Here is a 14,614-nt window from a genome sequence, read left to right on the forward strand (position 1 = left end):
GCCCCGTCACCATCTCCATCCAATCTCCACCCTCGTGGAAACTAATAACACGACTCGCTCCAAGATGCTCTCCTGCGTGCGTTTCCAAGAGGCATGTGCGTTTTCTTGGAAGGAAACGACGCCTGCGATGATTGATTCAAGGTGGCAGCCCGGGCATATTCTTCACGCAATCACGCTTGATAAGAGCAAGTATAATATGATGATATAAGTAGTAAAAACCCTGCCAAAAAATATATTAGCCGTAAAAGAACAAATGGAGGACGGGCTCCATGGTGAACTTAAGGAAACTCTATACTTCCACATCACGAAAAAATCAACTTTCTTTTGGTACGTACACAAATCTCTCCCTAATAATAAAGCACCAATGGTTTCTGTCGTCCGTCGTTGGCGGTTTTGTAAAAAAGTCCTTCTGTTTTCGGGTATTCAACCCGCGGTCCTTTTATAAGTTAAAAAAACGTTTCGTTTTTACGTGAACCCCCTCGCAATCACCATCGGGCACCATGGCTTATCCATTCCTGTCCTTCATTGACGGGGTGGCGCCCGGGGCGGTCGGGGCGACGGATCCGGCGCTAGAAGGCACCGCGGGCATGTGGAGACGCAGCGGGCGGAGCCGCGCGCGGTCGCAGAGGCGCTCCGGGATGGAGGATGGAGGCCGCCTCGCCGGGGCTCTGGGGCGGCAGCACGACGTTACGAGCACCGGCCGCGGGCGGAGTGGAGTGCAGGGGCGGTCGGAGCGGCGGAGCCAGCGCGGGAGGCTACGCGTGCGTGTGGATATGGAGCGGGCGGAGCCGCGCGCGGCCGCGGATTCGCTCGGGGGATGGAGTATGGAGGTCGCCTCGCCCAAAGTACTGGTATTCAGCATACGCGAGCGAGATAAGTGACTCTGCTTCACTCTGTTGGCTACAGAGACAAATTTTAGGGCCAGATTTGATTCCGTTTGTATCCCGATAATTAGTCAAGGTGAAAATGATATACCACTGTTGATGCTGGCTATTGTGATGCAGCGAAGGAGTAAATTTTCATGATGTTCACTGTACGTCATTGAATATCAGGTTCGATCTTCTTGATTTTGTACTTGAGTTGTTACTCCTTACTTTTTTTAATTGAAGTACTCATATCAGTCCAATCTTGTTGGATATTGCTTGGAGATTTGCCCTTTTTAAGAAATCAAAATCAGTCTGTGTAATCTAGGCATGTACTCGCGAGCAGCCAGACATCATGTAGTAAGAGCTGAGATGTTCCTGCCTACAGATGGTAGGTGTTTCGTGTTAATTTTTGAGAACAGACATGGTGCTGAAGCCTTGTTGGAAAAAGCAACTAGAGGGAGAAGAAGAAGACTGTGACTGTGGACTAGGAAACGACATGAATGGTGGTAGCCTTCCATGGGGCATAGCAACATCAGGGCTCGAGCTAGGCAAAGGACAGCCTTCTACAGTTAATCCTTGCTTAGCAGCGAACTTCAGAATCTGTTTCTGATTTAGCCCTGTTCCATAGAGAATGTTCCATAGGCTCCTTAAAGATTCCATCTCAATTTGAAGCTCAACATTATTCATTCCCTAAAGGATACATCATGCATAAGCAGCCTGTGGGATATCATATTCTTGAAGGACAACACACCAAGGTAATAGAGCAGAATTATACTTAATATGTACCTTTCTGTAGCTAGCACCAGCTTCGTCATTGTCACAGATGTTGTCAAGAATAACTTGCCTCCTTGATGTTAAGGCTTGGAAAAGGGCATAATCCTTCTCATTCACCTGAATACAAAACCATCAGTGCACTGTACATAGGGTGGAATTTCTCAGAGATTTGTTGCGACAATAGATGTAGGAAAGAGCTGCTACAGTCTGTTTGATGGAAAAGTTCTCAAAAAAATGATCAGTCAGGCTACCAACCTGCGGTCTTGCGATTGCATCGTCAAGATGCTGGAGCTCCATCCGGTTACGCTTGTTGGTTTCTTCAAGTTCAAACAGTGCCTTCTGTAGATTTATGCGTTCCCGAACATTTTCGCCAGTTTCCTGACTCAAGACATTTAGCCAAGATAGCTCATTATCTGCAGCCTTTTCAGTAGGTTTTACGCTTAACTGATGCTCCTTGTCAGCTAATTCCTTTTTCAACTGGGAGACATCACCCTACAAAGTGACAAGGCGACTTACTTTAGTATTTTATTTGGCCAACAATTAGGTAAAACTCTAGACATTTTTACAAGGTCATTCAGAACTCTGCTTAGAAGTATTGGTATCAATTCAAGGGCTCCAGGACAAATTGTAGTTCATGCCAGCTGTGAAACGAGCAGCACCTATAGAACAACTGAAAATCTTCATTGGGTTTATCGCAGTACAAAATTGTGGGAAGAAAAAGGAGCATGCAACTCACCAGAAAGCAGCAGCTTCACGGGGGAGCTTCAGCTGTGCGCACTTGGGGCATCTGAAAATAACGACCTGTTAGCAAACAACCTGAACAAAATAGCTCGTCCAGAAAAGAATAGTGAGATGCGAGAGGGTGCGTCGTGGCGAGGCCGTGGGGAGGGGAAGAGGATGGGCCGGGGCGAGGCGGTGGGGAGGGGGTGAGGAGGCGGCGTACGAGTGCTTGCGGGGAAAGGAGGCAGTGGGAAGATCAGGCGGGGCCTCGCGCCAGAGGAGGGGATGAACGGCAAGGGGCGGCCACCATTGGAGGTACATCGAGAGCTCAGCCTCACAAGGAATGGAAGGGGGGTGGCCATCGTTGGAATGGGGGGAGTGACGGGAACAAAGTGAAGAGATAAGGACAATTTTTTTTCTTTGAGAAGAAGATGAGGAGAACTTTTTTTTGAGAAGAAGATGAGGAAAATGCTCTGGAGGACGCGCTTTGTGTCTCGTGCGGAGGCTTGGTGTCCACGCTCAGGGCAGCTCACTCGCAGGAGCTTAGCAAGTTGTGCAGAAAACAATTTAAAATATATATTGTTCAATTTTTTTTTTCAAAATATGTTGTACACAAAAATGCTATTACCCATCAAAAAACAAAACATTATTACCACTCAATAAAAATGATAATTATTATTAAAAAAGTAATACAATTTTTATGTAAGCATTACATTATATTTTCAAACTTTAAAAGAAACTCCTTCCGTCTAAAAATAAATGTCTTACATTTAACATTATAATTGACACTTATTAAAATTAATGCCGCATAATGGCAAAACAAGTAGGTTATGTACTTTTTTCTAGCCCGGTGTAACATTGTCTCAGATAGGTCTTTGGTCTTATTTGACTACTGGTTGTGGTAGTGGTACATAACACTCTGATGTTGAAAACATGGATCAGGTTCTATAGTAGCTACCTTTGATTTAGAACCAGAGTTCAGTTGTGATTATAGGATGTAAACTTTATATTATTTTGCTATCTTATTTTGTTTGTGAAAGTAGCTGCAGCAAGTAGAAGTTTAGATTGATGCAAGCAAGTAAGCAACACTTTGATTGGAAAAACTGTGTGTTGACATAGGCTGAAGCAAGCACCTGTACTATCTATATTTGTGTGAATCTTTGTTTGTTGGTGCAGTTAGCTGTAGCAGGCACCAACTTAACTTAATGCTAGCAATTACTTGAAACCTCGATCTGCTCTTACCGACTGGGTAAACAAGCCCCTCTTCGATCTGTATGCGTGAATCTTTAGTTTGTGCAGCTAGCTACTAGCAAGTAATTAAAGCCATGATCTGCTCGTGCTGACAAAATAATGTTGGAAGGAACATCCAGATCACTCCACTATGGGCCCACCCAGTAGCTTATGCATCCTATAGTTAGCTTCTCAAGATTATATGTCACTCCACTATTTACGGTATTGTTATAACTCCTCCTCTTTGATTGAACTCTGTGCTGATTGCATCTTTGCAAAATCTGGAATGTTGTTTGAACAAGGTAACTGTTGGAGTTTTAACTTCAATTTTTGTTGTTGTTACACAAAATTTTGCCTCCGTAGACTTTGTCTGAAGACCATCAACCATCGCCTAGACCTACTTTGCTGCAGGTATCTCTTTTTCTTTGTGTAAATTATGATGAAGCTATATTTGATTTACAGTGATTTACAACCAGGATTTACTGATGGTTAAACTAGAAATTTAAATTAATTTGAGAAAGTATTTAACACAATTGGTCTATTGCCATAGACTCAAGCAAACACCTCTTCGATTTGTACATTTGCCATGTTGTTTCCTTTATCAAACTTTCTGCAGCAAGTAGTAGCTTGAATTGATGCAAGCAAGTAGTAACCATTATGGCGGCATGGTAAACTTCTAATGTTCCATCGAGAATATCTAGCAGCAATATATATGAACAGAAAAAATGGTGATCGTTTCAATCTATTATATGGTTCTATATATCCAAAGGAATTGACACCGATTATTATCCAAGAAAAGAATGTTACCTGCCATAGTGTGTCTTGCCATACAATACCAACATATTATATTTTAGAAATGTGATGTAAATCTTATTCGTTTGCAAAAATATGGATGTACAGGATGAATGCGAACTCCGAAAAATAATTCTAGGACAACTGCTAACATTCAACGACAACGAATTTGAAGACAACATACCTGCCGGTGTACTAGAGTTCCTCAGTTGTATCAAGAAAACCAAAATTAAAACTGCTATGTAAAATCTCCAGATATTTGCCTAAATTGATTCTATAAGCTACTCTGGAAACTTTATTATTTTTTCAAGATTTATATACTTCGTGCTAACTTCCATTTTCTCTCAACAGGACATGTGCTATTATGAAAATAGAGTTTCTTTGTTGGATAGCAACCCATGCTGGTGGTTTCAGATATGAAGCTAAGAAAAGCGCGCCTCATAATTCATTGGATGTAAACCAATATGGTCAATTAGATATCGTTGGCTGTAAATGACATGAGTATTTAGCTTTCATAAAATCTACTTCCTTCGTCTCATAATTTAAGAATGTTTTTTCTAAAAAGTTGTTGTATTATGGGACATATGTACATATGTACTCTTTAACAATAAGCTATGGATGAGGATGACCCTAAATGTGCGTTGAATTTATCAACATTGGTTTATATTGGTTTTTACTATCAACATTGCATAGTGAATTTATATATTTGATAAAAATGAACACATATTTTACAAGAGTGATTATAGATCCACCTATTCTGGCGCTAGATCTATTGCTGTCATAAATTGTGTAAAATAATATGTTAATTCGGTACTTATGACGTTTTAACTCACCTGTCTAGCTGAAGTGTTGTACTGCTCATCTCGCCTCTCTAACTGAAGTGATGCACTGCTGCTCTATGTTCGCGTGTGGTAGCAACTGGTATACTTGATGTAGAAAAATATAACAATGTAATTTTGACCTAGATCTCGACTCTCCAATGTCAGGACAATTACATCAACAGCCTGCTACTTTTACTCGTGCGTAGCATCATGCATAATTTCATTTTTTTAATAATTGATGGATCTGCAAACTAAATATAAGAACAGAAAAGCATTGTGCAATTTTCCAACCAGATAATGTTCATCTCCAAAAAAAAATCCATTTGAAAATCCAAAAAATACTCTTCAAATTTACAAAAGAATAACATCTTTCAAAACAAATAAAAATCATGTTCATCTAGCATGTATTAAATGCACCCAAACTCTTTCATCAGATGAAAGTGTCGAGCTAAAGTAGGTCCAAACAAACGATTAGAATGTTTTATGCACATCTAAATTATATGGCCCAAAAAGCGATAGTTCAGTGTAATCTTATTTTGTAAGTTTGCCAAAACTAAATATAAGAAACGACGTGTAAAAGAATTTTTTTCGCCCGTTGCAACGCACGGGCATTTGTACTAGTACATATATAACACGTTCAGAAAAAATTGATAGCAATATACTTTCATACGTGGTGTATAAAATAATACATAGATGAAAATGGACGATTTTTTTGTTGTTCTCGGTTGGGATTTTGTTTTTTGGTGCAGCTTCCAAATCATATTGTTGTAACGGAATTTTATAAACCCGTCGCGAATTTATAAGTTTCCACATATTTTTTTTGTGAGTTAAAAATATTACTTTTGAACATCAATATACCCGTCCACCAAAACATCAGATTTAAACAGTACCCCTCTACACCATGTTAGATGTAATAAGGTCTTAGTGAGAGCTAGCCTAGCTCTGTTGTGGTAAAAATGAATTTGCTAGCATGGACACCCGACGTCATTAATATGCTGCCGCTATTAGAAATTAGTGGTGGTGTTGGTGACGGTGCCAACAGTACTTGAATACCTATGGCGTTTGATAGAGTTGCACGCCGGCACTTTCATATTTAGCTAATAAAAAAATATGCAACACTGGAAACTTATTCCATATATGCAGCAATATAAACATATACACTAAGTTGCAATAAAAGGTTAGTACTAATAGTACAAGGGATCTGCTCCTCTCGACACTACCTTCTAAGGACTAACTTTATTTCACGAAGGTTATTTCTATGTTTCTACCTCTCCGTGATGTAATGTGATTTCTCCGTCTCCACTTGAGTTCTCTCGGCCTTTAGGAGTGACATGTCCTTTTTGAGCTCACTTATCTCGCGGTCCAGCTTGTCCTTCTCATCTTCTAGACAGACTATCTTGGTATGGACAATAGCATTGTCATCGATAGCCTTATCCATGTCCTTTATCACGGAGTCATTCAACTCTTGGAGGGTCTTGACGGTACTCCGATGTGAAGCGATCAGATCATGACTGAACACGTCGATGTCACATGGCTGCTGCTCAACATATGCTGGAGAAGGCAGACGTTATACGTATTCCTGGCAACAGTCTGAAATCATCAACAATGAATGGTTAGATATATGGATGTTTGCAATGCTCATGCATGCTTTTTATAACCTTAATTACCTGGTAATACGTCTTCAACATATCTATAGTTTTTTATTGTTTCATGCTATTATATTATAATTCTAGGATGCTTTTTAGGCATTACCTTGTTGTTTTACATTAGGTTTGAGCAATAACCTATTAACAAAGTTGTTAGAGCTTATATGTCCATATGTGGTTTTGGTAATTGATGACACACGCCACACGCCACACCCCCGTCCACTCCATTACCTGCCCCAGCGTAGGTAACAGTGCAGCCGGTTGTATGATGACCAAAGCCGGCTACGCAAGGCGATGCGCATAACATGACACACGCCACTGCGTAGCAAGCACGCACCAATGTTGAGGCCCAGCCGGCGTGCCCCAGCGCTATGCGGGACCCAGCAGCCGGCGGGACCTCACTTGAAACAAAACCTCTCCAGTCGATGGGACCCCTGGACGGCTGCGGAGGCTGCGAGCTGGGTCCCCCCAATACCTTCTGCTCCTATTGTAAGCTAGGGGGTTGGCCTTTAAAACCCCCTGGCACCCCCCATGCAGGGGTCGACCGATCACACACTCACACACACATACGAGGGGAAAAGAGAGCAGCCATCTCCTTCTTCCTCCAGCATACACTTGCAGGAGCATATGGTATCCCCAGCCGAATCTTCAACCAACTCCAGCAGGACTAGGGGTGTTACCTCCCACGGAGGGACCCGAACCTGGGTACTTCGTGTGTCTCGCACCGCTTGTTCGCATTCTCGTTTCCGGAGCCCGACGGCGTCCTTTCGGTCCCAGCCATGTACGACTAGCCACCCCGTGGCATCTGTCGTGAGAAAAACGACAACAGTTGGCACCCACCGTGGGGTCGTCCGTGGAGCCGGCCGGAATCACGCTACGGGCAGGACCCTTCATCTACTCCGCCGGACCCACAACGTCTGGGCTGATCAGCAAGCCCGTGGAGCTTTCCCCTGCGTAAGCTTCCGCGGCATTGAGCCCCGGTTTTGCCTGCTCCGTTGTCTCCGCCGCCGCTCCCCTCATCGAGACGAGTCACAGCCTCGCCTCGTCCGATGTAGACGCTCTGTGCAACCTGTTCAACAAGCTACGGCTTGACGACGCGCCTGCGCTCGACGAGTACCCCAACGACGTGCTGGACTGCTCCGACCCACCATTATTCGTAGGAACAACCACCTCGAGCGACACCTATGGCTTCCGTGCCCTCGCGGAGGTGATGGTCACCAGCTCCGCCATGAGCTCCTCTCGCGCCAGGGTCGAGGTGCGTGCTACTTCCGCCTGGGCACGTCCTGACCCTTCCGATCCTCTTCGCACGACACTGCAGGGGATGAGCACCCCTATCGCGCCAACGGCTAACCCAGCCACATCTGCGGCCAAGCTGGAGGCTGCTCGCGAGCAACTGCTCTTGGAGGCCAACACTCTCGCGTTTGCTAAGCGCCGGATGGAGATCGCGCAGCAGCGAGTACAACTCCGCCTATGGCCTCACCCGGCTGGCGATATGCCCAGCCGGCATGGTTCGGTTCGTAGTCGTGGAAGCACAGTCGTCGAGATCCTCGATGACAAGCTCCCCACTTACGACAACCCTGCAGCCAAGATGAGGGCCACCCACGTGGTCCACGACGAGTTGGCCAACATGGAGGGCGATGAGCACATGCACCAAGAGAAGCACATCCACGACCTCCTCGCCACTGCTAACTCGCAGCAGGCTTGCTTTGAGCGGGATTACCCCTGCGGTGAGTCGCCTTTGCTAGGAGGTGAGGGCCTGCGGGCGGCCTCCATCCGCCAGCCGGCCAAACGTTCGTCGTCCCCCCGCGACTCCGGACGACGCATTGACGGGAGTCGTGTGGGCGCACCCGACGCACCGGCGAGGAGCCGGGTTATGGCACCAGCGAAGGCAACGGCCAGTCGGCTCGCGACCACACTCCGCCACTGAGGTGGGAGCGAGTACCCTCGCCGGGCCCTTCCATTCGGTTCGAGCTCATTCACCGGCTCCACCCGCACGTCCCTCGAAGCGAGAACGATGCACGCAACCGAATTGACCAGCTGGCCGAGTCTTCCCTCCTCGAGGAGGACAGTCCAATTGGACCGACATGCTTCGGTCCCTGGATCCACGACGAGCCATTCCCCACAGGTTTCACCCTTCCTCTCGACACCCCGAAGTACAATGGAACGACCAAGCCAAAAGATTGGCTAATCGACTACACCATCGCAATCGGCATCTTGTGGGGGCAACAAGCGCATCGTAGTGCGCTACATCCCGCTCATGCTGATCTGCTCGACTCGTACTTGGCTTAATAGTTTGCCAGTCGGAGGCATCAAAGCATGGGTCGACTTCGAAGAAGCTTTCGTGTGCAAGTTCACCGACACCTACAAGTGCCCTGGTCGCCCCCGCGAGTGTCACATCCAGTTTTCACTTCACTTTTACTCTAATTCAAAAATCTGAGTTTATTGAAACTTTTCCAAAATCATTGATGTTTGTGCCATGGTTGTCATTGTATGCTCGTATGCTTGATTGTGTATTAGCAAAACCATATTTTTTTCATAAGTTAGATATTCTCAAAATCCTTTTCCTATTTCTGCTTATTTCAAACCCTGATTTGGGTTGCACTACAAGTCCTTGATGGCAAGAGAGAGCTCTTACCGGAAGTTGGTGAGTTGGTTCTAAAACTATTTTTGCTTACCAAAATCATAAAATAATTATTTGATAAATTATTTTCCTATTTTATTTGCATGTCTGTTTTTTAGGCCAGAAATGATATTCCTATATGGAAAAAAATACTTTGTTGCCTTAGAAAAATCTGAGAAAAATTGGAGATACTCAGAAGACATATATTTTCCATACATAGGATTTTCAACCCCTATTTATATAATAAATAATTGATTAAACCCACAAAACCTATTCTGTCTGTTTTGACGTTTTGAAATATTTCCAAAGGAAATATTCTCAATAAATTCCTAGAAAATTCTAGTGACCTCCCTAAGCCATATTTGGTGCCCATATAAAGTTTCACCTTGATCCAAGGTGCTTAGGGTCACCAAAGAATTTCAAAACCCTTTGTGTCCGGTATGAAGTTAGAGCAACTCTACATAGCAAAGTTTATCCAATGGAGCTGAAACTTTGCGGGAGTGCCTAATACCTCAAATGAGGACTCCCTGCCAAAAATGGGATTTGTGGGACTTGATTTGCCCACACTCCCTTCAAAATGGTGAGATCTGGCCATTTCTGACTGATTTCAAGTTTACATTGCTAAACTTGTCCAATGCATCCCAAACTTGGCATAGCCTCATGTTTTGGAACCAAAACTACTCTTGTTAAGTTTCATAGGCACTGGTGGAGTGTAACCACCCTAAACCACTGTCGAGCACCTTCTCACAGTATGGCAAAACCCCTCTTAACCCCAGCTACACCCATTCCCTTTCTCTCAAACTCCTAGATTAGGTGGCCAACATCAATGCCCAACAACAGTCCAGTGTCCCTTCTCTCGTTCTAAGTAGAAAAGCCCAAAACCCCAATCTATGCTTCACCCAAAGGCTGACAACATCTGTTTTCCTTCCCTCCTTTAACTAGCAGATGTTCCCACGGTATTCAAATGGCTAGGCGTCTCCAAGAAAGGCCCCAGGACACGCATACGAGTCCAAGGCGCCCCAGAGGGAGCTAGAATGCCGTGGCATGCCAAAGCTGCATTCTGGGCGGGCTACAGGGAGCATTCGAGGTGGGGGCTACCTCCCACGGCTAGTTCTAGCCTGCCCACGTTGTCTCTCCTCTCCCCCGGTAGCTCCACTACATCAGGCAGCCCCCAGGGCCCCTCCTTTCCCGCGCTGAGAGCCGGTGCGACGCGTGCCCGCGCGCACCAGGTTCGGTTAGAGGAGCACGGCCACGCAGGCACGCAACTCCTTACTCCCCCCTCTCTCGTAGTGAGCTCGGAGGTCCAAAACCACATCCTAAGACCGTGGTTTCAAGCCCAACCTCTCTCTGCGCCCCCTGCACGCCACGGTGAAACCACAGGAGCTTCCCGCCTGGTGCACCGTCGCAGGCCTATATATAGCCACCCCTTGCTCCAACACCCGTCAGTCCACTCCACCTAGGCCTCAATCGTCTCCCTAGCCACCCCATCGAGCAAGAAGAGCCCCGGTGCTCGAGATCGACCGAGGACCCTCCGCCTTGAAGCTCGTGTCGATCTCCTGCTACACGGCAGTTCTCGCGTCCCTCTGCTCTCCTACGCACTCCCTGTGACCCCAGGAACCTTTCCTCTCTCTTCCCCGAACGATTTCGTGCCCGTAGCCACCATTCCCCCCGTCGACCGAAACGACTCCATCACGGCCACCTCGTCGACGGTGAACCAAGACCCCCACCTGCCGTTGTCGACTCGACCACCAGCAGGTAGGAGACGACGAGCCAGACCCCTTCATGCCGTTGTTAGGGCCTGAGGGCATTGGTAGCCACGCCGGCGTGCCTCCCTTCCCCTCTGTCCAGAGGTGGAAGACGACCCCGATAGGTGTGCCCCACCTGTCGGTGGCCCATCCACCCCTCCCTCGCGTCCCGCAGCCGCTGACCACACGGGCCCGCACGTCAGGTTTGAACTTGACGGCGCGCGCACCTGGGCAGGCTGGCTGGCTGGCCATCTGGGCCAGCCGAGTCCCAGGGCGAGACAGGCCAGGGTTGTTGCCCTTTTTCTTTTTATTTTTAAACTCTGTTTTAAAAGATTTTTATAAAAAGATTTAACCAATGGAAATTTATGATTCTTCCACCATTATTCTTCTAAAAATGAGGAGTATTTAATAGAACTGTTAGACAAACTTTAGGACAACTCTTCTGTTTTATAATAATTAAAAAGGCTAATTTGGATTAATTTTGCTTGTGTTAAATTGATTTTTAAAATTATCTTGTCACTAAAACCAGAGACAAGTATTTTTAAAATAACAATATGGATTTATCAGAATTAAACAACATTTTTAAAGTGACTTTGTGATCTGTTTTTCAGTGAGCTACTTATTGATTTTTATTTAATACGACGATAGAAACCACGCTTGACGAAGGAGTTGGACTTGAAGACCCCGAAGACCCGCAACCCTTTGACCATGTTTGAGCATATGTTTTGCATGCTAAGCAGAACAAATATTTTCATTGCATGTGATCATAAGTATTGGTAAATCATTGAAGTGATGTTACCGATGGCTCCTCCGTAGCACTTGCATTTTGAGCATGATCCTACCACCTATGAGGGTCACGCTAATATCGTGTGGACAAGTAGAGCTAAGGATAGTAGAAGCATGAGCATGATGATGGATAAATCAAAGTTTTATGAAAACCCCGTCGGGTGCCACTAATGCCCGAGGGTGATAATGAGTTAGGTGGCTACTTTTGGTGAAGTGGTGCACCGGGTATTTTGTGTGTGTATGGTTTCGGAAATGGGATTAGATTTATGATGTGTCGATCGTCCCGACCTAATATGTGCAACCACGTTACCCCTTTATGGGACGGGGCTTTGTTGATTACTCTGGTCGGTGCTAGGAAAGAGCCACATTACTAGTGGCGGGAGTGATGTGTGGTCCGGGCACACCTTTGGTCCCCGCATGGATGATACTGACCAGAGTCGGTGCTCATAAGATGTACATCATGTGGGCTGGGTACCAATCGAGTGGATCTCATTGTGTAGTATCGTCACGGGAAAGGCATTGATCGGGTACTTACCTCGGGTATGTTATATACCGTGAGTCGTGGATGACACAGAAGTTTCCTGGATCTCGTGGGTACATCATACAACGTCTGCAGAGTGTAAAACTATTCGAATAGCTGTGTGCACGGTGAACAGCAGTTGGGTAATCCTGCTTAAACTACGTCCAATCGTTTCCGCATAAACCAAGTGCGTGTGTGTGTTTAATGGTGCATCTGAGAAAGAGTAGATATGACCAAGTTTGGTGACTTGGTATATCGGGTGAACCCGGAGTGTTTAGCCCATAACAGATATATTGATATCTGTAACCTGTTCTTCTAAGTACCATCTAGCTTATGTTGCATATCCATGATCATGTTTATTTAGAGTTAAGCTGCTATCTACAAAACTGCATAGTACTTGTTAATCTACCAATTGCATTGTTGATATCAAGGGATGTTTGCGAGTACATTCAGAGTACTCATTGGCTTGCCACTGGTTATATTATTGACCAAACATGGAAGGACCGGAGTTTGGAGAAGAATATGTCTTCGGAGATGGCCCTGCAAACTAGGACGCTTCCCAGTCAGAATACCTTTTGGTGTAGGCTAATGGCATGGGCACCCGCTTAGCCCTAAGATTTCCGCTACTAGTTGTATCAGTGTGATTTGGCCTTAGAGGCCCTACCTTGTGAACTTGACCATTCGGTCATGTGTTGTAATAATTTGGTACTTGGATGTAAGACTCTTAATATTCAGCATCTTTGTGTTCGGTGAGCATTGATCTCTGGGATCAGTGAGCACGTTCATTCGACGATCTCACCTTGTAAGTCGGGGTCCCCACAACGAGCTAGCCATGTGCATCCAGGCGGAGCAGGAGCCTCTCCGCGACTACCTCAACCGCTGGACCGAGCTACACAACTCCTACGAAGGTGTGCATGAGGTCCGGGCCATCAAGTACTTCGTCAAGGGCTACCGAGCCAGAACCCTCCTCAAGCACAAGCTCGTCTGCTTGGAGCCGACTAGACTTGCTGAGCTCATGGCCAAGGGGGACAAGTATGCCACGACCGACTCCGCGATGTGGATCAAGGTCACTGCCACCGGCAAGGCCGCCGTGCCGCTTGCTACGCCTAAGCCCGCCGCCGACGTCAGGGGGCAGGAGAACAACAAACGCAAGGCCGACCACACAAATCCCCGATACGGGAGCAAGAAGGTCGCCACCATGGAGGAAGAGCAGCCGGCTACCCAGGCCACCAGCCAGCGCCAACGCGACGGCAAGGCCGCCTGGCAGCCCAAGCTCACCTTTGATCAGATGCTCGACGCCCCCTACAAGATGCACATTGGGGCGAAGCCAGTTACGCATACGCTCCGACAATGTTGCTTCTCCGAGCAGTTGGCTCGAGGTGAGGGCCTTCCGACTCCCCTACCTCTTGCTCCACAAGCACCGGCTCCTCACATGCCGTCTCCGGCTCCACCACCCCCCATTGACGACATTCTCCTTAATCTGTTCCCCAATCAGGTAAGGGCCTATGAAGTCTTCACCAGCGAAGCCAACTTCAAGCACAGCCAACGCCAGCGCCGGCATGAGGTGAATGCAACCATGCCCTCAGTCCCACAGTACATGCAGTGGTGGGAGAAGCCGGTCACTTGGAGCCGGACTGACCATCCGGCCATGATGTCGAATCCCGGCAGCTACGCCCTCGTCCTCGAACTCACCATCACCACCAAGATGCTCACCTGCCTATTCTTGCGGGTAATGCTCGACGGCAGGAGCAGCATCAACATGGTCTACCGCGACACGCTGCTCAAGCTGGGGCTCAAGGATAAAGACATGTAGCCGACCCGGACGGTCTTCCACGGCATTGTGTCGGGGCAATCCTGCTCCCCATCAGGAAGATCTAACTCGATGTCGTGGGAATGAACCTGACAGTAGAGGTGTAGCATTCGAATGGAGAGGGCAGAGTATTAGCTACGACAAGCTTGTACGCAATATGTAAGAGTTCAGGCCCCTCTCGTAGAGGTAACAACCCTACGTCTCAGTGCGCGGGAGCTCTTGCAGTGTGGAATGTGTGTTACAGGGGATGCGAACCCTTGTCCCAAAGGGGAGGGGTGGCATAT

At 46.7% G+C, this 14,614-nt stretch overlaps 1 pseudogene; it reads right to left on the reverse strand.

Annotated features, from left to right (window-relative positions):
- Positions 1-1,187: 1,187 nt before the first annotated feature.
- LOC123408691 lies at positions 1,188-6,641 on the reverse strand (annotated as a pseudogene).
- Between the last annotated feature and the right edge of the window lie 7,973 nt (positions 6,642-14,614).

Source organism: Hordeum vulgare, chromosome 7H (assembly GCF_904849725.1).
Source record: "Hordeum vulgare subsp. vulgare chromosome 7H, MorexV3_pseudomolecules_assembly, whole genome shotgun sequence".
In the NCBI taxonomy this organism is placed as follows: Eukaryota; Viridiplantae; Streptophyta; class Magnoliopsida; order Poales; family Poaceae; genus Hordeum; species Hordeum vulgare.